Consider the following 27461-nt stretch of genomic DNA (forward strand, 5'->3'; position numbering starts at 1 on the left):
TCTCCTCTGCTCTTTACACAGCCCCTCCCTCATCCACCCCATCTTGTCTGTCTTGTCCAAGCCTCTATTCTTGTTAGCTTTGACCTGAGTCTGGCAGGTGAATATGCGGGGACTCCGCTACTGAGCTGCCAACACTTAAGGGTAAGATTTGTCTTTCTTTTAATTCTCACCCAAGGATATGTTTATTGATTTGAGAGAGAGAGAGATGTGAGATAGAAACATCAATTTGTTGCCTCCGGCATGTGCCCTGACTTGGAATCAAATCTGCAACAATGACGTTCCAACCACCTGCGCCACCCAGCCAGGGCAAGGATCTGTTTTTTCTTTTTTTAACCTATTTTTCTACCTCCATCTTCTGGATTTGTTTAGAACCTGGAACAGAGTAGATCCTTAGTAAATGTTTGGTGTTGAACTAGGTAGGGGGATGGATAAATGGATGGATGAATGGATGGGTGAATGGATGGGTGAATGGGTAGATGGGTGGATGAATTGGTGGGTAGGTGGATGAAATGTGGACAATGACTGAGTGGTAGACATCCACACTGAACAGGAACCACCTCGAAGTTCTCCCTGGGCTAGGAAAGCAACAGAGCAGTAGAAAGAGCATGGCCAGAAAACAGAAGAGGGTTTTCACCCTAGCTTCTACATCACTGGCCGTGTGTCCTTGGCTGAGTCCCTGAACCCCTCCAGCACCAGATATCCTTCGCTTGTAAATTGGTGACAAGAACACTGTCTGTCTGAAGTCAGGGAGTTGGACTGGATGGTCTCTCAATGTCTTTTTTAGCTAATGCTCAGTTTGTTCTTCCCACATCTTTTCCAGGACAAGCCACGACAAGGAGGTTTTCTAGCGCAGAGCTTCTGGGGTGCTACATGGCACTGGCAAGGCAGCCTCTTGATGTTTCTGCACCTCAAAACACACTGAATTTTTGCCCAGTTTCTCTTATTTTTCATGGGCTGAACACATTGAACACACAGCCCAGTCTTTTGTCTTGTTCATCTCAGGAAGCAAAGCCCTCATTTACTGGAGGTTCCCCTGCACAGAGTAGAAGGATGTGTACTGCCAGCCTGGGCAGGCTGTTCAGCCTGTTCTCATTCCGTGAGAGGGAGGACTGAGTATGAAACTTGCTTTAACACCGAGACCTAGTGCATCAAAGCTTGCACATTTTACTAGAGAAGCAGAACTATTTTAAAAACGAGTAATTTTTGTGATACTAAGCATTAGCGAGACTGTGGACAATGTAAATTATTTCTCCACAGTTGGTTTCTGTTTGTCCAATAGTATCATAGGTCTGAACTTGAGAACCCACACCCTGTACCACTGTAGACTGACTTCCTCCTCCTTTCTCCCACTCAGGGTGGTAACCAGCATGTGTGTGGTACTTGTTAGTTTGTATGGGTGGGGACGATGGGGTGAGTAAAGAAAGAAGAAGCAGAACTAGAATTTAGTGGCAGCTTTGTGTGACCTCCGGAATTCAAAGAGGACCACCTCTCAGCAGGATGTTTCATGACTGATTTTGCTTTGGTGCTAACGCCCTTCCCCTACCCTGAGCTTCGGGTGCCTTTCAGTGCGTGGCTTTGTGACACCTGTTTTGGCCTCCCTTTGCCTCATTCCAGGCCCTGGTGAGGGTGTCAGGTAAGTGTTGTTTCCACGTTTGCTGTTGCCCCACAGTGTGTGTGCACGCCTCTCTCTGTGACATGACTGTGAGTCTGTGAGCTCGGCCCTGGCCGCCGGGGAAGAAGCTGATTCTCACATCTGCTTGGCAGCTCTCAGAACTGATGGCCCTCATACTCCTTAGAACAGCCTGCACCAAAGTCCCTTGGCAACTTGTGTTTGGTGCATTGAATTTAAACTTGCCTCAATGCATAAAGTTAGGGGGCTAAGTGGGGAAAAAATCCTGCACTTGTTTCCACTCACTGTCTCATGCAGTTTTCCCGGGTTGACTGAAGCAGATGAGTATTATAATTTCCTCCACTTTTCACATGAAGAATCTGAGACATAAAAAGCTGAGTAGGAGATTCAAGTCCTTTGATTCTGGCTTCTCTGTTTTTATCATTTATGTTTTCTCCTGGAGGTTTCCCATGACTGCAATTTAATTTCTTTTATGCAATAGATGAAAGTAATAATGTGTTTTCTGTAATCTTGTGTGTGCGTGTGTGTGGTAAAACAAGCACATGCTCTCTGTTTAACAAATATTTCAAACCTTCAGAAGAATGTATGTGGAGATGGCTGCAGTGGCCGCCCTCTCCAAACTATTTCTGAGGTAACCACTCAGCAAAGAGTCTGGGGCCCAACCCCAGTATTTATTGTAGATATTAAATTCTTGATGTTTTCTGTCTCTCATCAAATGTCTGCCTCAGGCCTGCCTTTTCTTCACTCTGATTCTTCAGCGTATTCCACAGTGTGTCCTGAGAGGCACACAGGGCCGGGTATTCAACCCATCCTTTTGGTGCCATCACAAGAGCCTGCTTAGTACTGAACAGGAAAGGAGAGAGGGGCAGACTGAGTAACGTAGGCCATTCGTGCAGCTTCGCCAGGGAGCTGCAGTGCAACACTCCAGGTCCGTCCCCTGCGTGGGGGAAAGAACTGCACAGAGCAGGTTAGAACCATGCCCAGCGAGGTCTGAGTGATGTGGGAGGTGCCTACCTGCCCATCACACCTGGAGTGAGTCACTGGCCAGAATAGGCGCGGTCACTGCACGTGTGTGAAACCTGAATATATTCTTTAATTAATTAATTAATTTTTGTTACAGACGTTTCTCCTTTCCCCTCAATGACAGCCCCCTCTCCTGATCCTGCCCCCATAGCATTGTCTGTGTCCACTGAATGAAACTGAAACCTGAATATTTAATCTAGACAAAGAAAAGCTCTTGCTTTGTTTCTCTCCCTCCCTTGCGGCCTGTGCCAGACTGCTTGTGGGGCTCCCATGCCCTGCATTCACCCATGTGGTGCACAGCCATGTAGGACCCATGCAATGGATAATGGACTGAATCTAGCCTAATGCCTGATGCCTGGTCTGGACCTGGCTGCATCACAGGCGGATACTCAGGACTCTGGCCCTATTTCTGCCTTTACTAAATCCACAGCTGCCCCTCTTTCAGAACTGGGCTGAGGGAACTGGGACGCTACAAACTCAGAAATATAACTCCATGCCTAGAAAAACCCTTCATTCTCCCATGGGGCCTTCTGAATACTTGTTCTGGCTGCGCCCCAAGAACCTGCCCACGAGTCCCAGAGCAATCTGGCCCCTCATCCCTCTGGCAACACTTCACTGTTTCTCATTTATTTCAGGAATTGTCCCTGTTTTCCTGAGGATTTTTTCCTTTTTAATCATGGAGTGTTTTTGCTTGGGGAGTGGGTAGAGGTGGACAGAAGAGTGAAAAAGTGAAAAGGAAAATCACCTTGTCAGAATAAGTGAATTTTTCTACAGAGAATAATTCCCTCAGGCTGTGACCTTTAGGTGGCCTGCTGTGAGATTTTGCCGCAACCCAAATCATTATTTCAAGCAAGGTGCACCAGGATTTAACTTTCTGGCCTTCAGTGAAGGATTTGTTGTGGTAGCTTAGTGTTTTTATTAATTAAGTGGAAGCTGGGATTCTATATAAATGCAAATTGTCACCCGCTTCTACCCACCCACAGAGTCCTTCTCAGGCATAGAAATGGGTAATAGCCCAGAAAAGTGAGGTGGGTTAGACTCACTGGCTGGCTGTGACGTCATCTGAATCTCCTCTCTCAGAGATGGGGGGCATGCTCATGCAAATGGCATGGGCACTCTCCAGCACTTGAAAATGTAATCGCCTGAGGTGGCGACTCAGCCTTGACCCAGAGGTGGGCAGTACAGTACTAATGCAATAGGAACACAGGGTGCTAATAAAACATCTTTCAGATTAGAAGGGGGAAATGTCAGCAAAGTGCTGATCTGTGTAGATACAAAGGAGCATTTACCTTGTATACAATTCTGACTTCACACTTACCAGTAATTGATGTTTATTTTCCACAAAAGACAGTGTGGGTAGGAAAGGGAAGACTGTGAGGGTGACAGGAACTGCTCACCCCAGAAAGCTTGCCAGGCGGGCAGGAAGAACCGGGCTTGGTGGTCACACACGCCTGGCCTGTCATGGACTGCTTGTGAGAACCTGGACGTGAAACCTGAGGCTGGGCCCCTGGGTGTCGGTAGACATGAGGTTGGCCTCACAGGAAGGCACAGGGAGCACAGGATGTGCTGCACATTCCTTCTTCAGTACACACAACAAATACCCCGCAAGACAGGACTGTGACTTGATCCCCTCTACGGTTTACAATTTCTTTGCTTTTGACACTTTTCTCCCAGAACCTGCAGAGGGCAGCAGAATGCTTTGGTCGGCGGTCCCTTCTTCCTACCTCCTGTCTGCTGGAATTACCATCATATGCTGAGGGCACAGAGCCACAGGCCCCTGAGACTTTTTGGGAACCCATGAAAATGTTTTAATTTCTTTAAAATCAAAAGAAAAATCACATTTAATGAATATGTAACAATTTGTCTTGTCTATATTGTTAATCTTTATATCAGCACAATCATCAAATATAATTTCTGATATTTTTATAGAGGAAGAAGCCTTGAGCTCCTGAAAGTCGTAAATGTAGCCTTGCAGGTTCTGGAATTCACTATAGAGAGCCAGTGCGCAGCCTGGGCTCCCTATTGGCAAAAGGTCAGAGGGCCTGAGCCACCTAAGTCCATGTAGGATTGAGGAGATATTCTGTTTTTTGTTTTTTGTTTTTAATTAATTAATTTATTTTTGTTACAGATGTTTCTCATCTTTCCCCCACTGATTCCCCCTACCTCTCCCTCCCCGTCCACAGCTTTGTTGTCCATGTTCATTGTTCATGCATACATCCATATAAGTTCTGTGGTTTATCTCTTCCCCACAACCCCCTCTTCTGGGGATTGTCAGTCTGTACCCCTCTTCCACGTCTCTGGAACTACCCCACTCCTCAGACTGTTATGTTCATTATATTCCACAAATAAGTGAGATCATATGATACTTGTCTTTCTCTGTTTGGTTGTTCGCTTAGGATGATATTTTCCAGGTCCCTCCATGTCCTCTCCAAGGATAAAAGGTGTTTCTTTCTTACAGCTGCATAGTACTCCACTGTGTATATGTACCACAGCGTTGTTATTCATTCGTCTACTGATGGACATTGGGGTTGTTTCCAGATCTTAGCTATTGTAAATAGTGCTGCTATGAACATGGGGGTACGTAAATTCTTTCTGAGTGGTGTTTCAGGCTTCTTAGGGTATATTCCTAGAAGAAGGATCACTGGATCAAATGGAAGTTCAATTTTTAATTTTCTGAGGTAACACCATATTTTCCATAGTGGCTGCACCAGTCTGCATTCCCACCAGCAGTGTACTAGAGTCCCCTTTTCTCCACACCCTCGCCAACACTTGTTTGGTGATTTGTTGATGGCGGCCATTCTGACAGGTGTGAGGTGATACCTCATTGTTGTTTTAATTTGCATCTCTCTGATGATTAGTGATGTTGAGCATTTCTTCATATGTCTCTTGGCCATTGTATGTCCTGTTTGGAGAGGTGTCTATTTAGTTCCTCTGCCCATTTTTAATTGGGTTCTTTGCCTTCCTTTTGTTGAGTTGTATGAGCACTCTATATACATTAGAAATTAACCCCTTATCTGATTATCATTGGCATATGCTCTCCTATACCATGGGTTGCCTTTCCATTTTGATGATTGTCTCTTTTGCTGTGCAGAAGCTTTTGAGTTTGATGTAGTCCCATGTGTTCATTTTCTTCTTTGTTTCTGTTGCCTTAGGTGATGTATCCATTAAAATTCTGCTGTGTATGATGTCTGAAATTTTGTTGCCTACAGTTTCTTCTGATTTTTATGGATTCATGAGTCACATTTAAGTCTTTATCCATTTCGAGTTTATTCTTGTGTATGGTGTAAGTTGATGGTCTAGTTTCATTTTTTTGCATGTAGCTGTCCAATTTTCCCAACACCATTTACTAAAGAGGCTGTCTTTCCTCCACTGTATGCTCTTGCCATCTTTGTCAAATATTAATTGAGCATATTGCCTTGGGTCCATTTCTGGGTTCTCTGTTCTGTTCCACTGGCCTATATGCCTGTTCCTATGCCAGTACCAGGCTGTTTTGATGACAGTGGCTTTGTAGTATAACCTGAAATCTGGTAATGTGATCCCTCCAACTTTGCTCTTCTTTTTCAAGATTGCTGTTGCTATTCAAGGTTTTTTTTGGTTCCATATGAACTTTTGAAGTATTTTTTCTAGTTCTGTGAAGTATGCTGTTGGTATTTTGATGGGGATTACATTGAATCTATAAATTGCTTTGGGTAGTATGGACATTTTAATGATGTTAATTCTTCCAATCCATGAACAAGGTATGTGCTTCCACTTTTTTATATCTTCCTCTATTTCTTTTTTCAATGTCCTGTAGTTTTCTGGGAATAGGTCCTTTATTTTTTTGGTTAAGTTTATTCTTAGGTATCTTAATTTTTTTGCCACAATAGTAAATGGTATTGTTTTCTTAGTTTCTCTTTCTGTGAGTTCATCATTGGTGTATTAGAATGCCATCAATTTCTTGACATTAATTTTGTCTCCTGCTTTTGCCAAATTCATTTATTAAGTGTAGTAAATTTTTGATGGAGTCTTTGGGGTTTTCTATGTATAATATCATGTCAAATGCAAATAATGACAATTTGACTTCCTCCTTTCCAATTTGGATCTCTTTTATTTTTTCTTCCTGTCTAATTGCTGTGGCTATGACTTCCAGTGCTATGTTAAATAAGAGTGGCGAAAGTGGGTATTCCTGTCTTGTTCCTGTTCTTAAGGGAAATGCTTTTAGTTTTTGCCCATTGAGTATGATGTTGGCTGTAGGTTTTTCATATATGGCCTTTATTATGTTGAGATATAATGCCTCTATTCCCACATTGCTGATCCTTTTTATCAGAATTGGGTGCTGGATTTTGTCGAAGGCTTTTTCACCATCTATTGGAGTGATCATGTGGTTTTTATTCTTCATTTTGTTTATGTGGTGTATCACATTTATTGATTTGCAAATATTGTACCAGCCTTGCATCCCTGCCATGAATCCCACTTGGTCATGGTGAATAATTTTTTTGATGTATTGCTGGATCTGATTTGCTAGTATTTTGTTCAGGATTTTGGCATCTATGTTCATCAGGAATATTGGCCTGTAGTTTTCTTTCTTTGTAATGTCTTTTTCTGGTTTTGGAATTAGAATTATGCTGGCCTCATAGAATGAGTTTGGAAGTCTCCCTTCTTCTTGAATTTTTTGAAATAGCTTGAGGAAATGGGTATTAGTTCTTTTTTGAATGTTGGGTCAAACTCCCCCAGAAAGCCATCCGAGCCTGGGCTTTTGTTTTCTGGGAGAGTCTTGATTACATCTTCAATTACCTTAGTTGTTATTGGTCTGTTCAGGTTTCCAGTATCTTTCTGGTCCAGTTTTGGGAGACTATGTGTTTCTAGAAATTTGTACATTTCACTTAGACTGTCAATTTGTTGCCAAATAATTGTTCATAGTAGCTGTTAATGATCTTTTGTATTTCTGTGGTGTCAGTTGTTACTTCTCCTTTTTCCTTTCTGATTTTGTGTATTTGGGTTCTCTCTCTTTGTTTCTTAGTGAGTTTAGCTAAGTGTCCATCAATCTTGTTTATATTTTCAAAAAAACAGCTCTTTGTTTCATTGATCCTTTGAATTGTTTTTTTGGACTGTATGTCATTTATTTCTGCTCTGATCTTTACTATTTCCTTCCTTTACTTGCTGAGGTTTTCTTTTGGTTTGCTCTTTAAGTTGTGAGGTTAGATAGTCTATTAGAAATTTTTCTTGTTTCTTGAGGTAGGCCTATAGTGCTATGAACTTCGCTCTCAGAACTGCTTTTGCTGCATCCCATAGAGTTTGTGTTGTTGTGTGTTCATTTTCATTGGTTTCCAGGAAGTCTTTAATTTCTTCCTTGATCTCCTCGGTAACCCATTCATTGTTTAATAACATGCTATTTAGCTTCCATGTGTTCAAATGTCTTTGCCTGTTCTTGTTGCAATTGATTTCTAGTTGCATGCCATTGTGATCTGAAAAGATGCTTGATATGATTTCAGTCTTGTAGAGACTTAGTTTGTGTCCTAACATGTGGTCTATCTTTGATAATGTCCCATGTGCACTTGAAAAGAATGTAAATTCTGTAGTTTTTGGGGTGTATTTCTCTGTAGATATCTATTAAATCCATTTGGTCTAAAGCTTTTTTAGAGTCTCTGTTTCCTTGCTAATTTTTTGTCTAGAGGATCTATCCAGTGATGTCAGCAGGGTGTTGAAGTCCCCTGCTCTGATTGTATTGCTATTGATTTCTCCTTTGAAGTCTTCCAGAAGATTTGTAATATATTTTGGTGCTCCTATATTGGGTGCATATATGTTTATGAAGGTTATATCTTTCTGTTAGATAGATCCTTTCAATATTATGTAGTGGCCTTCTTTGTCTCTAGTTATGGCCTTCATTTTGAAATGTATTTTATCAGATATGAGTATTGCTACCCCAGTTTTTTCTTCTTTCTGTTTGCTTGGAAGATTTTTTTTTTTTCCGTCTCTTCACTTTCCACCTGTGTGAGTCTTTTGTTGTGAGGTGGGTCTCTTTTAAACAACATATAGATGAGTCATGCTTTCTTATCCCATCAGTTACTCTGTGTCATTTTATCAGAGCATTTATTCCATTTACATTTAAGGCGATTATTGATATGTATTTATTTATTGCCATTTTTGTTTAGTGTGGTTCTATTTTTCTTCCTATTTCTCCTGCTAATTACAGTAGTCCTTTTAACATTTCTTGCTGTGATGGTTTGGTGATAATGTATTCCTTTAGGCTTTTTTTTTTTTTTTTTTGTCTGGGAAGCTCTTGATTTGATCTTCTATTTTGAATGATAGCCTTGCTGGATAAAGTAGTCTTGGATTCAGATCCTTGTTTTTCATGATCTTGATTACCTCATGCCTTTCCCTTCTGGCCTGTAATGTTTCTGTTGAGAAGTCAACTGAGAGCCTTATGGGGTTTCTTTTGTAGGTAACCTGTTGCTTCTCTCTTCCTGCTTTTAGGAGTCTCTCTTTGTCTTTAATTTTTGGCATTTTAATGACTATGTGTCTTTTGGTGTGGGCCTGTTTGGCTTCTTTTTACTTAGGGCTCTCTGTGCGTCTTGAATTGAATGCCTTCTTCCTTCACCAAATTACTGAAGTTTTCTGTCACTATTTCTTCAAATATATTCTCTAACCCTTGCTCATTTTCTTCTTAGGGGACTCTTATGATGAAAATGTCATTATGTTTCCAGTTGTCCCACAGTTCTCTTAAGCTGTCTTCCTGTTTTTTACTTATTTTTTCCTTTTGGTTTTCTGATTGGTTGATTTTTTTCTACTCTGTCTTCTAATTCATTGATCTGGTCCTCAGCTTCCTCTACTCTGCTATTTAGACCTTCCAAGGTGGTCTTTATTTCTGATATGCCATTCTTTATTTCTTCTTGATGGTTTTTAATTTCCAACTGGTTGATTTTCAACATTTTTATGTCTTACTCATGGTGCTCATGTCCTTACATATGCTGTTGAGCTTCCTCAAGATCATGGCTCTGAATTCTAGTTTTGTTAACTTGCTTAACTGCACCTCATTTGTATCATCATCAATAGAGGTGTCTTGTTCTTTCATTTAGCTTTTGTTTCTGTGTTTCACCATTTTGGCTATCACAGTGGGCTTTGGAGCATGCCAAATTTTCCCTGTGGGTGTTGGTGTTCTGCTGTTTGTGGCTCCCTTTCCTGGGTTTGGATGAGGCAGGGAGGACCCATGTTAAACACCACTGTCAAGTCTTACTTTTCTGGTTAGAGTTGCAACTCAGGAATGGTACTGTTATCCTCTAGCTTTTTGCCTGGATGCTATCAGTAGAGGTTACTTAAAGAGCCTGGGCTTCTCAGTTGAATGAAAAACTCCCGCACGTGCTCATTGTAAGGGGATTTCCCAGAAGTGGGGCAGATGCTGGTTGTTAATGGGCCTTAATTTGCATTTTAACGGCCACCTGTGGGGTTTAATCTGCGAGGGAGTGGCTGGTGCCTCTCCCCAGAGCCCTGGGATGAAGTAAGGTGACCACCGTTCTTTGTGGCCGCAACTCAGCAAAAGCTCTGAGCACCCTCCAAATCCCGAGTGTCCCCACACAGTTCCAGTCCAGTCTGCCCTCCCTCTGCTGGAGCCCAAGTTAAGTGGCTGTGGCTATTTTAACCTCTGTCCTGGCTCTGTGCTGTGGAGGTGCTTGGAGTTTAACCCAAAGGCACTGCTCCCAGCTAAGGCTGCTGCTCCATGCTAAGTCCACTGCTCCCAGCTAATGCCCCTGCTACCAGCTAAGGCTGTTGCTCCCAGCTAAGGCCTCTGCCGAGCCGCCAAGCTGCTGACTGTGGGTTCTCAACCCCCTTCTCATGCCTCTGCAGTCCTACCTTGATTGAGTCAGTGTCCCTGGTTATGTGGTCCTCCAAGCTGCTTTTCTGTTGCTTTTTCCCGACGATTTGTCTTTATTTTTGTTGTGGTCCTCCAAGCTGCTTTTCTGTTGCTTTTTCCTGACGATTTGTCTTTATTTTTGTTGTAATTCCAATTTAGTCCTGGGAGATGGTCTGTGTAGTTTCCATTCACTCCGCCACCATTTTGGAATCTTCAGATATTTATTACCTATGGAAAAGCACAGGTCTTTTTCTGGAGAAAAACTTCAGTGCTCAGATATGCCGAGTAAACAGTTTGCCCAGTAACTGAACAGGTGGAGTCTGAAGGAAAACCTTGTGGTGAGAGCTTGGGCGTGTATCCAACTGGATTCAGCCTAGGGGCGAAGAGAGTCACATAAAGCCATTTTCCAAATAGCGACAGTTTGTGTCTTAAGTCCTAAATGGGTGCATGTTAACATTGGTCATTTTTTTTTTTTTTATCCTCACCCAAGGACATTTTCCCATTTTTTGTTCAGACAGAGTGGGAGGGAGAGAGAGAGAGAGAGAAACATTGATGCGAAAGGGACACATTGAGTGGCTGCCACCCACAAGACCAACCAGGGCCTGAGACAAACTGCAACCAAGGTGTGTGCCCTTAGCGGGAATCAAACCCGGGGCTCTCTGGACCACAGGCCAATGCTCTAACCACTGAGCCAAACCAGCCAGGGCTACACTGGCCATTTTTGAAGGAGACTTCTTTGTACGTGGCACATTACCTAGTCTTCTCAGTGCATTTTAAACTTTTATCAGTGGAATAACCACACACACACACACACACACACACACACAGACACACACACACACACACAGACACACAGTCAATAGTACTAAAGGGTTAAGACTAACACTGGTTCCTTGCTTCACATCTCTGCTTTTCCAGATCCTCATTCCTGCTCCTTGAAAACAGTCCCTTCAACCCTTCCAAACCCCTTCTATTTTTCTGGTACTCAACTCCATGTCTCTAAGGAATATATACACATACTGCTGTTTGCTGACTTGTCTGTTTCAGACAGTAGCTATTGTTATCCTGTTTTGGTGGGTGAAGATGGAGCTGCCATACATCCCCCCTTTTTTCTCCTGTCTCCCCTGGCTACCACTAGAGTTATAATTTTCAATTACATCTATATTTGGAATTTTCATGATTAGCTCTATGGAAATATCCACTGTGAAGCCAACAATTAGTTTTCCTTTCTTACACAATATTTAGATAGTTCAGGACTTCACATTTGCTTCATTTTAAGTATTTGTTTAGTTATCTTGTGGTAGCACTCCTTAATTCTTCTTAAAGAGTCATATCTGCAGAACACAATGAAAGGCAATTATCTGTTCCATTCATTTCTCTGGGTCCTTTTCTTGGCGCCCTTGTGCTTCCTGCTGGATGCTGGGGTTGTTTCACCCTCTGCAGGCAGCTCCAGCCTGGCCTCCTGGCGTTCCCCCTGACCACCCTCCTGAGTGGCTTGCTTATTTTCTTCATTCACTGTCTTGCTCTTCTTCCCATATTTATTCTTTTGATTGGTAGTTTTTTGAGAAAGTATATATGAGGCATCCATTTTTTCTAATCATTGTGCATCTGAAAAGTCTTTTTATAAAATTAGTTTTATTGTGGAGAGCATTACAGATGTCCTCATTTCCCCGCCTTTGCCCTCCTCCATCCGTCTTGCATCCCACCCCAGGCCTTCATCTGTCTATTGTCTGTGTCCATGGGCTATGCAAGGTCTTAATTCTGCATATTTAGTTGATAGATTGGCTTCCTATAATTTGAAAATGTTTCTCTATCATATTTTAGCTTCCAGTGTTGTTGAGAAGTCCAAAGTCATTCTGTCTTTTATATTTGATTGTGGTTCCTTTGTGGAAACTTTTAAAGTGTTCTCTCTATCATAAGAATCCTGACATTTCATGATGACATGCTGTGGGGTGGGTCTTTTTTATTAATTGTGTTGGATATTTGGTGGGTTCCTTTCAACCTAGAGGCTCAGTTTCTTCAGCCTTGTACTCTTTTCTTCTCTCCATTTTTTTCAATTTTCCCTTTTTGGATCTTCTATTAGATATTGTCCAATCTGATATTGACCCCATACTTTTCTTACCTCCTCCCAGCTACCCATCTCTTTGTCTTGTGTTACTTTCTGTGTCATTTTACCATTATCTTCCAAACGTTATGTACAAATAAGTCTCTGAATCTCTCAAATCCTTTATCTTCTAAAATTATGTTGACATTTTTTTGTCTATCATTGTTTCCTTTTGTGTTCTCTTTATCCTTGTGAACTTACACCTTTAAAATCTCTTGATTGTCACTTTGGTGGGGTTTGCAGTAGGAAGATTTTGGGGGAGCAGTGCTGCTGGGATAGGAACAGAGTGGGTTTCAACACTGGGGCTATCTGGCACTATTGTTCCTATCCTGTTGATCTGCATACCTCATGGGACCTGGATACATCATTGGGTTCAGTCACTACACTCCCTTTCACACTAACTCTTAATAACATACTCAGTTTACAGAGGCAGAGGGAATAATGGAAGAGTTCTGGATTGGAGTTCTATGAAGTCAGCCCAAACGTCAGCTCTGTGCTTTATTAACTGTCAATTTAGTTCTATCATACCTGCTGTACCTATGACAGGTGGTTATTATGAGCATCAGATCAAGACATACCTTGTGTAAGAGTGTTGTTAAACTATAAGGCATTATGAACATGTTAATTAGAATTGACAGTGAATGGTAGAGTTGACAACTAGTTGCATATTTGAGGCAGAACACAGAAGTTTTTTAACTTCCTGGCTGCCCAGACCTTCCATGCTCCCTCTCAATGCTTGTCATAGACTGTGAACTTGGAAGTCCAATGCCCTTTGTGGAGGAAACAAGGATAAATCAATATGTGCTGAATAGAATTTCCCCTAAGAGATACAAATTGTCAGTTAGGGAGACTGCAGCTCACCCACTTTCGAGCAAGATAATCAGGGTGCCAAGGTTTAGCTACCAGGAGGAGTGACTGAAAAGTGGGAGTAACCAAAACGTTACAACTGACTTGTACCTTGTCTGAAGAAAGAATGTACCAACCCAAGGACAGATCTGCGGAGTAAAAGGGAAGTCGTGGAGCAAAATGTTATCAGTGTCTTCAGTACCATACAGTGAAGATACCAATGGGGACAATGTCCATTTCATCTGCTTGGCAGCTGCATTTTCATAGCACAGATGGCTTATCGGTCCACATTGGCTTATCAATACCAAAAGGACAATCAAACAAATTGTCCTTGTCCCAATTTTATGTTGATTAAAGAACTCTTCATTTACTCAACAAATATTCAGTGAGCACATGCTTTGTGCCTGTGATACAAACAGCAAAAACAAGAAAGGCAAAGAAGCTTGCCCTCCAGAAGCTTACCTGCTATTAAAAAATAACTTTTTGAGCCCTGGTCCAGTGGCTCAGTTGGTTGGAGCATCATCCTGTACACAGAAGTCTTGGGTTCAATTCCAGGTCAGGACACATACCTAGGTTGCAGGTTCTATCCCCAGTTGGGGTGCATGCAGGAGGCAACCAATTGATATCTCTCTCTCTCTCTCTTCCCCCTTCCTCCCTCTCTAAAATAAATAAAATACATACAATAAAATACATATCCTTGGGTGAAAATTTAAAAAAAAACAAGTAAAAAAAGTTTGGAGTGATTTTTTATGGTGCTAAGTATTGCAGTGACAGTAATAAGGGCTAAGATTGGCACTCTAGGGACTCAACAGTTAATAGATACAGCTTCCCAATTAAATATTTCCATAAGGAGGGAATGAATGACTGGCTAATTGAAATGCTCAGTCCCTTTGGCACACTACAAATGAATTCATTACATTCTGGCCTGTTGGAAGTTTGGTTAGCTTGAGGAAGGCCCAAAAAGTCAACCATGAATTCATTGTCGAGATTGGGTGTCCAGAGCCAGAAACTTCCGACTAGGCCCTGGAAAGTGCTCACTCCATAAATCTAATTTTCCTTAGTTATATACCAGGCCTAAATATTCTTCTATAATTTTTCTATCATGTCCATTTCTCTTTGTAACCTCAACACAGTTATCTGTTATGTCATCCATAATCATACTATCTCTCGAAGAGCACATGTAGAAACAGATAAAAGTGAGTCATTCATACATTCATTCCTCAGGTGTTTCTTGAGATCTGTTATATATCAGACATTGTGGCCATGAGGGAACAAGGCAACTTCTCTTTGTAGGAGCTCCAAATCAGCTGACGACAGGGCACACCGTAGAAACTTCTCTTGATGGACAGGGTCGAATTCTAATCCTGGCTTTGCTACCAACTCGGGGGAGTAACCTCTGCTTTCTGGGCCCTAATGACCTCATCTGCATTCAAGAGGCTGAACTAGCTGATTTGTCTTTCTGGCCTGATATTTCTGTGCCAGGAAGGTGTGTAGTGGGACCTGTTGGACAGTGACTGTGAGGAAAAACATTACATAGTTTGGCAGAGAAGGGGAGAGGAGGAAAACATGTGGTTTTGCTTTTCCTGTATTTTTACACCACCAGAAACTTTCATCTTCTCTCAGCAGTGCCAGGAGTCGCTGTGCAGCAGCTTGCCATGGAGCCTGCCTCTCTTTGCCAACAGACACCGGACTCGGATGCTAGATAAACCGAAGGAGCGTTAAAGCCCTGACAACACGTGGTCCAAAGATCATTGTGAGTTCAGCCAGTGGACCCCAGGCAGAGGCAAACTTGAATCTGCATTTGAGGACCACGTTTGTGGTGGATTTCTGCCCTGTCCTGAGGTGGGAATTGCATTCTTAGCATCTGGATCAAGAGAAAAATAGTTCTTCACAAACCGCAGCTTCAATCCTCTCCTCAAATGCCATTTTTTAAAAGGAGGTACAGATAGCAGGGTTCTTGCCCTTGAATTATAACCACCCAACAATTAACTTGTACTCTGATACAAATATACACATGCACACACACACATACCAAAGTGCACATTACACACACACACATATACACTACATATACTATATACACACCTCACACATATATACTATACATACACACTACACACAAACATTACACATGTACACACTCACCACACATATGGACTACACACACACGCACACACTCCCCATACCACACACGCATTCCTCCTTTAACCAACATTATAGCAAAATCATGTTTTCTGCATTCATTTATTCATTCAATGATTATTTATTAAGACCTAGTTAAGTACCAGGCATGTTCTGGACTCCAGGTATTTTGTGGTGAACAAAAAAAGCAAGGCCTGCCTTTATGGAGCTTATATTTTGTAGGGAGGGAAACCATGAATTTATAAACAAATAGATATAAATATAGACAATATAATAAAACAGTCTGGTTGTGATAAATGCTATGGAGTGAAATAAAGCAAGGTTGGGGGAACATGGGTGTTGGGGGTGACTAGATAAGATAATCAAGGGACTTTCACCTCAGGTGATCTGTGAGCAGTGTTCCTTATGGATGAATTTTTCCAGTTTTCAACCCTACTTCTTTCAATGCCAAAAAAGTTTTTATTCTAACTAGTTTTGACCAAAATTACTTTACTTATTCATTTAAAAAAAATATGTTTATTGATTTTTAGAGAGAGAGGAAGGAAGAGGGAAAGAGGAAAAACATCCATCAGCTGCCTCCTGCACGCCTCCTACCAGGAATCAAGCCCGCAACCTGGGCATGTGCCTTGACCAGGAATCAAACTGGTGACCTCTCAGCATGTGGGACAACACTCAGCCAACTAAGCCATACTGGCCAGGGCAAGCAAATTACTTTAAATGCATTCTGTGTATGTGTGTGCCTTATAACACAGGAACCCAGCATACTTGATCTTTTCTTTTCTTAGAGATTTTCTTAAAAGGTTCAGGGTCAAAAGGGGGCACATCTGTATTACATTCAATAATAAAGATAAGTTTAAAAATAAAATAATGAAAGAGCAAGGAAAGAGCAAAAAAAAAAAAAAAAGATTCAGGGTCATTAATGGAAACGCCTGCTAATGCATTGGGCTGGAATATAGGCTAGCAGTTCTCAAAGTGCGTCCCTGGACTAGCGGAATCAGCACTCCCTGGAACATCTTAGAAATGCAGATTTTCAGGCCCACCCCAGATCCACTGCATCTGAAACTGTGGGGGCAGGGCCAGCAATCTGTGTTGTAGCACTCCCTTCGGGAAATTCTGAATCCCATTCAAGTCTGAGAAGGGCTGATAAAAGGTTGGTTTTGGGGCCATTGCTTGGGCGGCATCCCCACAGGTTGCTTCTCTCTTTGCAGGAGGAGTTCCTGCCTCCTTTCAGTAGGTTATGTCTCCCAGAGGATGAGGGCTGTCAGTGTTTATTCCTCATGGCTGTCATCAGTATGTCTCTGTCTAATTTGTATCCCCTTCTAATTTGCTGTTTCTAATCTCCTCTCTACTGAGAAATCAGATCACTAGCCGTAACTTCATTATGCAGAAAGGAAGAATAAATTCCAGGGCTGCTGGGGCCTGCCCTTATTAATTTGATCTTTTGCCCTCATGACTTTTGGCACAGTGGAGAGAACACAGTTTCTGGAGTCAAACTGACCTAGAATCCCACCCCAGCTGATGTGTATGCCTATTTCTAGTCTGGAAATGGGGAAATAACCAACCACAGGATGGGTTTGGGGACCCACTGTGAGATGAACCTCTGCTAAAATGTCATTGATCACCTCATCTCCATAAGCCCCCACTCTGATGGGGGGACCACAGTGATGTTTTGGGACTCTGGGAATTAATTCAGTTCCGAGTTAGTGTCCAGTAACCCCCTAAAAGTCTGTTATTTTCTTTTCCCAGTGCAGTCACTCTGGTAAAGGTCAGAGGTCCTTTTGGGGAGGGCTAGGATAAAGAATAGATTTTCAGCAGTGTAGAAGGCCTCCAGTTGTGTGATCTTGGCAGATTAGAACAGAATTGCTAGTGTATAAGTACTGGGAGATATGGGGAGAAATTGACCTACATGACATTTTTACACTAATAATTGTCTTTCAGAAAATATTCTTTAAAAACAGCTTTAAAAATATTTTTGAGTTGGGAGACCATAGTCGCCAATGATACATCAGATAAGGGACTAATTTCCAAAATATATAGAGTGCTCATGCAACTCAACAAAAGGAAGACAAAGAACCAATTAAAAATGGGCAGAGTAACTAAATAGACACCTCTCCAAACAGGACATACAAATGGCCAAGAGTCATATGAAAAAATGCTCAACATCACTAATTATCAGAGAGATGCAAATTAAAACAATTATGAGGTATCATTTCACACTTGTCAGAATGGCCGCTATCAACAAATCATCAAACAAGTGTTGGCAAGGGTGTGGAGAAAAGGGGACTCTAGTACACTGCTGGTGGGAATGCAGACTGGTGCAGCCACTATGGAAAACAATATGGTGTTACCTCAAAAAGTTAAAAATTGAATTGCCATTTGACCCAGTGATCCCATTTCTAAGAGTATACCCAAAGAAGCCTGAAACACCAATGAGAAAGAATATATATACCCCTATGTTCGTGGCAGCACTGTTTACAATAGCTAAGGTCTGGAAACAGCCCAAGTGTCCATCAGTAGATGAGTGAATAAAAGAGCTGTGGTACATGTACACAATGGCATACTATGGAGCTGAAAGAAAGAAAGATCTCTATCCTTTAAGATGGCATGGAATGACCTGGAGAGTATTATCCTAAGTGAAACAAGCCAAACAAAGAAAGACAAATATTACATGATATCACTTATTTGTGGAATATAATGAACTAAACAAACTGATGAACAAAACTGACCCAGAGACATAGAGGTAAGGTACAGACTGACAAACCTCAGAAGAGAGTGTGTTGGGGGGAAGAGATAAACCACAGAACTTATATGTATGTACGCATAATCAATGGATATGGACAACAAAGCTGGGGATGTGGTGGGGAGATGGAGAGGAGGGTTTCAATGGGATAAAAAAGAAGAAACATCTGTAACAAAAAAATGATTAATAAAAATAATTAAAAGATACTTTTGAGATATAGTCACATACCATAAATTTACTGATTTAAAGTCCACAATGTAATGGCTTCTAGTATATTCACAAAATTTTGTGTCCTTCACCACAAATACTTTTATTACCTAAAAAACCCTCCACATTCCTTAGCCATCATTCCTCACTCCCAGATCTCTTTATTTTCCTCAGCTGTAGGCAACCACTAATCTATTTTCTCTCTATATAGTTTTTATTGTGGACATTTCAGATATGTAGAATAATGAAATATATGTTTTTTTAAATTAATTAATTTATTTTGGTTACAGATGTTTCTTCTCCCCCCCCCACTGATTCCCCTCCCCCTCCATCTCCAGCCTGTCCCCAGCTTTGTTGTCCCTGTCCATTGTTCATGAATATATGCATATAAGTTCTGTGGTTCATCTCTCCCCCACCAGCCCCTCTTCTGGGGATTGTCAGTCTGTACTCCACTTCCACATCTCTGGGACTACCCCAATCCTCAGACTGTTATGTTTATTATATTCCACAAATAAGTGAGATCATATGATACTTGTCTTTCTCTGTTTGGCTTGTTTCACTTAGGATAATACTTTCCAGGTCCCTCCATGTCGTCTCAAAAGATATAGATCTTTCTTTCTTACAGCTTCATAGTACTCCATATGTACCACAGCTTTTTTATCCTTTCATCTACTGATAGACACTTGGGCTGTTTCCAGATCTTAGCTATTGTAAATAGTGCTGCTACAAACATGGGGGTACATATATTCTTTCTGATTGGTGTTTCAGGCTTCTTAGTGTATATACCTAGAAGTGGGATCACTAGGTCAAAAGGAAGTTCAATTTTTAATTTTTTGAGGTAACACCATATTGTTTTCCATAGTGGCTGCAATAGTCTGCATTCCCACCAGTAGTGTACTAGAGTCCCCTTTTCTCCACACCCTCGCCAACACTTGTTGTTTGATAATTTGTTGATGGCAGCCATTCTGACAGGTGTGAGGTGATACCTCATTGTTGTTTTAATTTGCATCTCTCTGATGATTAGTGATGTCGAGCATTTCTTCATATGTCTCTTGGCCATTTGTATGTCCTGTTTGGAGAGGTGTCTATTTAGCTTCTCTGCGCATTTTTTAATTGGGTTCTTTGTCTTCCTTTTGTTGAATTGTATGAGTACTCTATATATATTGGAAATTAATCCCTTATCTGATATATCATTGGCAATTATGCTCTCCCACCCAGTGAGTTGCCTTTCCATTTTGATGATTGTCTCTTTTGTTGTGCAGAAGCTTTGGAGTTTGATGTAGTGTCATGAGTTCATTTTCTCATTTGTTTCTGTGGCCTTAGGTGATGTATCAGTGAAAATTCTGCTGCATATGTTGTCTGAAATTTTGTTGCCTACAGTTTCTTCTAGGATTTTTATGGATTCACGAGTCACATTGAAGTCTTTTATCCATTTTGAGTTTATTCTTGTGTAGGGTGTAAGTTGATGGTCTAGTTTCATTTTTTTTGCATATAGCTGTCCAATTTTCCCAGCACAAATCATTACAGAGGCTGTCTTTACTCCACTGTATGCTCTTGCCACCTTTGTCAAATATTAATTGAGCATATTGCCTTGGGTCCATTTCTGGGTTCTCTAATTTGTTTCACTGGTCTACATGCCTGTTCTTGTGCCAGTACCCGGCTGTTTTGATGACAGTGGCTTTGTAGTATGACCTGAAATCTGGTAATGTGATCCCTCCAACTTTGTTCTACTTTTCCATGATTGCTGTGGTTATTCGAGGTCTTTTTTGATCCATATGAACTTTTGAAGTATTTGTTCTACTTTGGTGAAATATGCCTTTGGTATTTTGATGGGGATTGCATTGAATCTATAGATTGCTTTGGGCAGTATGGACGTTTTAATGATGTTAATTCTTCCAATCCATGATAAAAAGCTTCCACTTTTTTATATCTTCCTCTATTTCTTTTTTCAATGTCCTGTAGTTTTCTGCAAGCTTCTTTATTTCTTTGGTTAAGTTGATTCCTAAGTAGCTTAATTTTTTGTTGCAATGGTAAATGGAATTGTTTTCTTAATTTCTCTTTCTGGGAGTTCATCATTAGTGTATAAGAATGCCATCGATTTTTTGACATTAATTTTGTATCCTGCTACTTTGCCAAAATCGCTTATTAAATCTAGTAAATTTTTGATGGAGTCTTTGGGGATTTCTATGTATAGTATCATGTCATCTGCGAATAATAACACTTTCACTTCCTCCTATCTAATTTGGATCCTTTTATATTTTCTTCCTGTCTGATTGCTGTGGCTAGGACTTCCAGTATTATGTTAAATAAGAGTGGTGAAAGTGGGCATCCCTGTCTTGTTCCTGTTCTTAAGGGAAATGGTTTTAGTTTGCCCATTGAGTATGATGTTGGCTGTAGGTCTTTCATATATGCCCTTTATTATGTCGATATATAATCCCTCTATTCCCACATTGCTGATCCTTTTTATCAGAAATGGGTGCTGGATTTTGTCGAAGATTTTTTCTGCGTCTATTGATATGATCATGCAGTTTTTATTCTTCATTTTGTTTATGTGGTGTATGTATCACATTTATTGATTTGCAAATATTGTACCAGCCTTGCATCCCTGGGATAAATCCCACTTGGTCATGGTGAATAATTTTTTTGAAGTGTTGCTGGATCCGATTTGCTAGTATTTTTTTCAGGATTATGGCATCTGTGTTCATCACAAATATTGGCCTGTAGTTTTCTTTCTTTGTAAGGTCTTTTTCTGGTTTTGGAATTATAATTATGCTGGCTTCATAAAACGAGTTTAAAAGTCTTCCTTCTTGAATTTTTTGAAATAGTTTGAGGAGAATGGGTGTTAGTTGTTTTTTGAATGTTCGGTAAAACTCCCTGGTGAAGCCATCTGGCCCGGGCTTTTGTTTTCTGGGAGAGTCTTGATTACCTCTTCAATTTCCTTAGTTGTTATTGGTCTGTTCAAGTTTTCTATCTCTTCCTGGTTCAGTTTTGGGAGACTATGTGTTTCTAGAAAGTTGTCTATTTCTCTTAGATTTTTGAATTTGTTACCATATAATTGTTCATAGTAGTTGTTGATGATAAATCAATCTTGTTTATCTTTTCAAAAAACAGCTCTTTGTTTCATTGATCCTTTGTATTGTTTTTTTTTTGGACTGTATGTCATTTATTTCTGCTCTGATCTTTACTATTTCCTTCCTTCTACTTTCTCTAGGGTTTTCTTTTAGTTTGCTGTCTAGTTCTTTATGTTGCAAGGTTAGGTAGTCTATTAGAGATTTTTCTTGCTTCTTGAGGTAGGCCTGTAGTGCTATGAACTTTTCGTTCAGAACTGCTTTCGTTGTATCCCATAGGTATTGTGTTCATTTTTTTGGATTCCAGGAAGTTTTTAATTTCTTCCTTGATCTCCTCATTGACCCATTCATTATTTAATAATATGCTATTTAGCTTTCACGTGTTCAAATGTTTTTGCATGTTCTTGTTCCAATTGATTTCTAGTCTCATGCCATTGTGATCTGAGAAGATGCTTGATATGATTTCAGTCTTCTTGAACTTGTAGAGATTTAGTTTGTGTCCTAATATGTGGTCTATCTTTGAGAATGTCCCATGTGCACTTGAGAAGTATGTGAATCCTGTAGTTTTGGGGTGTAATTCTCTGTAGATATCTATTAAATCCATTTGGTCTAGAGCTTCATTTAGAGTCTTTGGTTCCTTGCTAATTTTTTGTCTAGAGGATCTATCCACTGATGTCAGCAGGGTGTTGAAGTCCCCTGCTATGATTGTATTGCTATCGATTTCTCCTTTGAAGTCTTCCAGAAGATTTTTGATATATTTTGGTGCTCCTATATTGGGTGCATATATGTATATCAAGGTTATATCTTCCTGTTGGATAGATACTTTCAATTTTATGTTGTGGCCTTCTTTGTCTCTCGTTATGGTCTTCATTTTGAAATTTAATTTATCAGATATCAGTATTGCTACCCCAGCTTTTTTTTCCTTTCCATTTGCTTGGAAGATTTTTTTTCCATCCCTTCACTTTCAACCTATGTGAGTTTTTTGTTGAGGTGGGTCTCTTTTAAACAACATATAGATGAGTCATGCTTTCTTATCCAATCAGCTACTCTGTGTCTTTTTATGGGAGCATTAAATCCAGGTACATTTAAGGTGATTATTAACATGTATTTATTTATTGCCATTTTTGTTTAGTGTGGTTCTCTTTTTCTTCCGATTTCTCTTGCTAATTACAGGAGTCATTTTAACATTTCTTGCAGTGCTGGTTTGGTGGTAATGAATTCCCTTAGCCTTTTTTTTTTTGTGTCTGGGAAGCTCTTTATTTGACTTTCTATTTTGAATAATAGCCTTGCTGTTTAGAGTCTTGGATTCAAATCCTTTTTTTTTTTCATGACCTTGATTATCTCATGCCATTCCCTTCTGGCCTGTAGTGTTTCTGTTGAGAAGTCAGGTGAGAGTCTTATGGGGTTTCATTTGTAGGTAACCTGTTTCTTATCTCTTGATGCTTTTAGAATTCTTTCTTTGTCTTTAATTTTTGGCATTTTGATTACTATTTGTCTTGGTGTGGGCCTGTTTGGGGCCTTCTTACTTGGGGCTCTCTGTGCTTCTTGAATTTGAATGCCTTCTTCCTTCACTAATTTACGGAAGTTTTCTGTCACTATTCCTTCAAATATATTCTATAATCCTTGCTCATTTTCTTCTTCTTAGGGGACTCCTATGATAAAAATGTTATTACGTTTCCAGTTGTCCCACAATTCTCATAAGCTGTTTTCCTGTTTTTTAATTGTTTTTTTGTGTGTTTTTTTTTTGGTTTTCTGATTGGTTGATTTTTTTCTACCCTATCTTCTAATCCACTGATCCAGTCCTCAGCTTCCTCTACTCTTCTTGTAGACCTTCCAATGTGTTCTTAATTTCTGCTATGCCATTCTTCCGTTTTACCCGGATGGTTTTCAATGTTTCTATAACTTTATTCATGGTGCTGATGTCCTTACTCATGTTGTTGACCTTCCTCAAGATCATGGCTCTGTACTCAACCTCTGATAATTTGCTTAGCTGCATTTCATTGATCTCATCTTTGATCGAGTTCTGTTGTTCTTTTATTTGGGATTTGTGTGTTTGTTTTACCATTTGGCTATCTCAGTGTGTTCTGGAACCTGTCAAATTTTCTCTGTGGCTGTTGGTGTTCTGCTCTTTGTGGCTCCCTCTACTGGGTTTGGATGAGCCTGGGTGGGCTCACCCTATACACCACTGTTTAGTCTTACTTTCCTGGGTAGATTTGCAAGTCAGGAAAGGTTCAGTTATCCTCTAGCTTTTTCCTTGTCGCTGGTAGTCTCAGTTACTCAGTGCCTTGGAATGTAGCCCTGGTGTTTTGCATAAGAGGATTTCCAGAGGGTGAGATAGATTCTGGTGTTTAATGAGCCTCAATTTGCATTTCTTTGCCTCACCTGGGAAAGGCTGAATCTTTGAGGGGGGATGCTGCTGCTTTTCCCCACAGCTTGTGGAAGGTGCACATTGGCCACCGTCCTTTGTGGCTGCAACTCAGCAATAACTCTTAGTGTCCTCCAAATCCCAGGTGTCCCCACAGAGTTTCAGCCCAGTCTGCCCTCCCTCTGTTGTAGCCGTCAGGTAGTGACTGTGGCTATTTTAGCACTCTGTCCAGGTTCTCTGGTCTGTGGAGTGGGCTTGGTCTTTATTCCCCAAGGGCGCTGCTCACAGCTAAGTCTGCTGCTGTTTATGGGCTCCCAACCTGCCACCCTCTCATGCCTCTGCAGATCCTACCAGTGTCCCTAGTTATATGGTCCTGTCCTGCTGCTTTTCTGTTGCTTTTTTTCTGAGGATTTGTCTTTATATTAGTTGTAATTCCTGTTTGGTCCTGGGAGATTGTCTGTGTAGCTTCTATTTATTCTGCCTCCATTTTCACATCCTCTAAGCCTATCCTGTGTGCAGCTGGGTGGCACAGGCCTTTCTGGTGCCCTCGCACCCTGCAGGTCTTGTGGTTAATTGATTGCACAGTCCCTTTGGGGACCTGGCTCTATGCCTATGTCATGGGCTGCTGGGTAGCACAGACCTCTCTGTTACTTCAGCACCCTGCTGGTCCCGCGGGTAACTGGATGGCATAGTTCCTTCTGGGTCGCGCATGCCTCTCTGGTGCCTCAGCACCCCACAGGGCCCATGGGTAACTAGATTCAACAGTCTCTGCTAGGTCACACAGGCCTCTCTGGTGCCCCCGCTCCCTGCAGATCCCACGGGCGAGCAGCTGGATTGCACCAGTTTCTCTGGGGCTCCGGCTTCCCACTGCTTTTGTGGTCTACTGGACTGCACAGGCCTCTGTGGAGTCCCTGGTCCCACAGGTGGCGGCTGGGGAGTGCTGCTGCCCAGTGGGGCTCAACTCCTGCTCCCCTTTTGCTGTAGTTTTTGGGGATGGATCTCAGCTGCTGGTCTGTGCTTTTGTTGCCTGGGGATGGATGTCTGCTTCCCAGCCTCCGTCGCTGGGGGTATATGTCGATTCTGATCAGGCTGCTACTATGGGGGATGGTGCTGGGCTCTGGACTGTCTGGGGCTTCGGCGACCATCACCTTGGGAGCTCCACTACTGTGCACCGGTCTGTGTTGACACAGAGTGTCCACTGGTTCGCTGGTGCCAGGTGCGCTGGTGGGCTCAGGTTGCAGGGCCCTAGCCCCTCCCACTGCTTCCTCCCCGGGAAGACCCGGGATCTTCCAACATGGTGGGACCTCCCGGTGCACAGGGAGAAGCGCCCTGAAGGGCTGCTTACCGAGATAGCCGACTGTTCCTGTCCACAGCACAGGAACCTTCTGCTCTGGGGCTCTGTACTTTTCAGGTTTGGTCGTCCACCTCCATGTCCACTCACACTCTCTCACACACTCGCTCAGTCTCTCACACATTCACCCTCCCTCCGGTCCTGCCTGCCGCCATCTTCTCCTTAACATTCCCAAAATGTATGTTTTTTAGTGACTGGTTTCTTTAACTTAACAATGTTTTTTAATTTAATCCATGTTGCATAGCATATATTAATACTTTATTTTTTATTGCCAAATAATAATGAATTGTATGGATATATTTTATTGATTTATTTTTGTTATTCATTAAAAATTTTAAAAAATTTTAAATTACTATTGACATTCAATATTACATTAGTTTCAAATATATAATATAGTGGTTAGACATTTATGTAACTTACAAATGATTCTCCTCTGCCTTCCCCCATTAAGTCTAGTACCCACCTGGCATCATATGTAGTTATCACTGTATTATTGACTATTTTCCCTATGCTGTACTCTACATTCTCATGACTGTTCTGTAACTGCAAATTGATACTTCTTAATCCCTTCACTTTTTTCACCCAGCCCTCCAACTCCCTTCCACCTGGCAACCATCAATTTGTTCTCTGTATCTATGCTTCTGTTTCTGTTTAGTTTTTTTGTTTATTTTGTTCTTTAGTTTCAACATATAAGTGAAATCATATGGTATCTGTTTTTTCTGTCTGATTTATTTCATTTAACATAACATCCTCTAGGTCCATCAATGCTGTCACAAATGGTAAGATTTTATTTTATTTTTTATGGTCAAGTAATATTCTATTGTATGTATGTATGTAACTTTTTTTGATCTAGTCTTCCACTGATGGACACTTAGGTTGCTTCCATATCTTGGCTATTGTAGATAAATCTGCAATGAACATAGGGATGCATATTTCTTTTTGAATGAGCATTTTTTATTTATTTAGATAAATACCCAGAAATGGAATTGCTGGGTCATAGGTAGTTCTAGTTTTAATTTTTTGAGGAGCTTCCATACTGTTTTCCACAGTGGCTGCATCAATCTACAATCCCACCAATAGTGCACAAGGCTTCCCTTTTATCCACCTCCTCACCAATAGTTGTTGTTTATTGATGTATTAATGATGGCCATTCTGACAGGTATGAGGAGATATCTCATTGTGGTTTCACTGGGATTTTAATTTGCATTTCTCTGATGATGTGTATGTTCTCTTTGGAGAAGTGTCTATTCAGGTCTTTTGTGCATTTTAATGGGATTAATTTTTGAGTATTATTTTGTAACTTTTTTAATAAATTTTTTATCTTAACCCCTTATCAGATGTATCATTGGTGAATATATTCTCCACCTCGGTGGGTTGTCTTTTCATTTTGTTGATGGTTTTCTTTGATGTGCAAAAACTCTTCAGTTTGACGTAGTCCTCTTTGTTTATTTTTTCTTTTTTTCCCTTGACTGGGGAGATGTATCAGAAAAAATATTGCTGTGAGAAATGTCTGAGACTTTACTGCCTATGTTTTCTTCTGGGGTTTTTATGGTTTTGAGTTTAATATTTAAGTATTTAATACATTTTGAGTTTATTCTTGTATGGTATAAAAATGTGGTCTAGTTTCTTTCTTTCTTTCTTTCTTTCTTTCTTTCTTTCTTTCTTTCTTTCTTTCTTTCTTTTTAAACATATCTATCCAATTTTCAACACCATTTACTGGATAGACTATCTTTAGTCCATTGTATGTTTTTGCCTCCTTTGTCAAATATTAATTGACCATAAAACATGGATTTATTTCTGGGCTTTCTATTCTGTTCCATTAATCTATATGTCTGTTTATATGCCAGTACTATGCTGTTTTGATTACTATGGCCTTGTAATATAGTTTGATATCAGGTAGGATGATTTCTCTAACTTTGTTCTTCTTTCTCAAGAGTGCTGTTGCTGTTTGTGTGTGTGTGTGTGGTTTCATATAAATTTTTGAAACATTTGTTCTAGTTCTGTGAACTACTCCATTGGTATCTTGATAGGAATTGTGTTGAATCTGTAGATTGCTTTGGGTAGCAGAGATGTTTTAATAATGCTAATGCTTGCTTTCCATGAAATGGTATATGCTTCCACTTATTTGTGTCTTCTTCAATTTCTTTCTTCAATGGC

The 27461-nt window shown here is 40.7% G+C and overlaps 1 protein-coding gene across 8 annotated transcripts in view; it reads left to right on the top strand.

The window, feature by feature from the left end:
* Positions 1-1344: 1344 nt before the first annotated feature.
* CYSLTR2 (cysteinyl leukotriene receptor 2) overlaps positions 1345-27461 on the top strand; it is an 82354-nt gene continuing 56237 nt past the window's right edge. For 5 of the 8 annotated variants that reach the window (XM_036249606.1, XM_036249605.1, XM_036249608.1 and 2 more), the window contains exons 1-2: positions 1345-1633; positions 15055-15273. The gene's annotated coding sequence lies outside the window, so the exon portion shown is untranslated. The remainder of the gene's footprint in view (positions 1634-15054; positions 15274-27461) is intronic. The other 3 variants (XM_036249610.1, XM_036249609.1, XM_036249607.1) reach the window with 3 other exon arrangements.

Source organism: Molossus molossus, unplaced genomic scaffold (assembly GCF_014108415.1).
Source record: "Molossus molossus isolate mMolMol1 unplaced genomic scaffold, mMolMol1.p scaffold_m16_p_9, whole genome shotgun sequence".
Taxonomy (NCBI): domain Eukaryota; kingdom Metazoa; phylum Chordata; class Mammalia; order Chiroptera; family Molossidae; genus Molossus; species Molossus molossus.